This window comes from Antechinus flavipes, chromosome 4 (assembly GCF_016432865.1).
Source record: "Antechinus flavipes isolate AdamAnt ecotype Samford, QLD, Australia chromosome 4, AdamAnt_v2, whole genome shotgun sequence".
NCBI classification, from domain to species: Eukaryota; Metazoa; Chordata; class Mammalia; order Dasyuromorphia; family Dasyuridae; genus Antechinus; species Antechinus flavipes.
Genome location: NC_067401.1, coordinates 395146138 through 395147324, shown reverse-complemented (window position 1 = coordinate 395147324; position 1187 = coordinate 395146138).

Sequence of the window (1187 nt, the reverse complement as noted above, 5' to 3'; positions counted from 1 at the left end):
CAATTTATTTATATACCATGGTCTTCTCCTTCACCACACCTCAGCATACACAAATGGCACTCTTAGTCTTGTTCTTGCAATCACCCTCAAATGCCGCACATCCATATTGATAAAGTTTATAAAATTCCTTTATCTGATCAAATTGTCATTTTACTTCTCACTCTTCCTTACATTCCCTAATTGCTCTTTATCCTTATCACAATTTCAAATCAGTCCTACTCTCAGCTTTTTTTCTGAGACAAACACTCTGTGCTGGTTGGTTGTATTCAATCTATTTTAAAGGTTTTGTTTCTTCTTTTTCTAATTATTTCTCTTCCTTCATGGTTTCACTTTTAGAATAATGTAAATAACAAATGTCTCATTTTGTTTCTTCTGTGCAAAGAAAAGCAGTTACAGATATGCTGAAAATAACTCAATTTCTGCATTTATCTAATATCTCAAACTGCATAAAGTTATTAATAGAAAAAATAAGAAAACCTATATTTAAATTCTGCTTAACTGTATGCATTTATATGTCAATAAAAAGAACAAGGATACCCACACGCAAACACACTGATACAGTGATTTAAGATTAGGAAAGAAGTGAGGCAGAAGATTGACTAGTTTGCTTTAAAAAAGCTAAGGACCCATTATTGGCCAATCCGTGAGAGCCAGAGTGATTTGGATTTAGGATTTGTCAAGTAGTTCCATTTAACTCCCAATGAGCTTTATCAAAATCTGGAATTACAGAATTTTATTTAAGAAAATTATAAATGAAACCATATGAGACAAGTTAATTGTCCTTTATTTTTTAATGATAAAATAGAGAAGAAAAAATATGCTAACTCCCAAGTCCCAAGATATCTTGTGAAATATTAGCAATTAACAAGTCTATTACTTTGGGCATAGTACCCACATGTAAGAGTATGATTTCCCTATGTAGGCAGAAGGAGAGAAGGACAGAAGGAAGGAAAGAATGAGGAAAGGAGAGAGGGGAAAAAGGAAAAGAGGGAGGGAGGGAAGGAAGGAGGAAAGAAGGAAAAAAGAAAGGAAGAAAGGAGTATTGTTCAGTTAAAACTGACCAGTTGGATCCTCAGTGGGACAAATGGTAGTACAGACAGATTTTTATTTATTTATTTATTTATTTATTTATTTATTTATTTATTTATTTATTTATTTTTGGCTTGCAAAGAGGACCAAGTACGAAG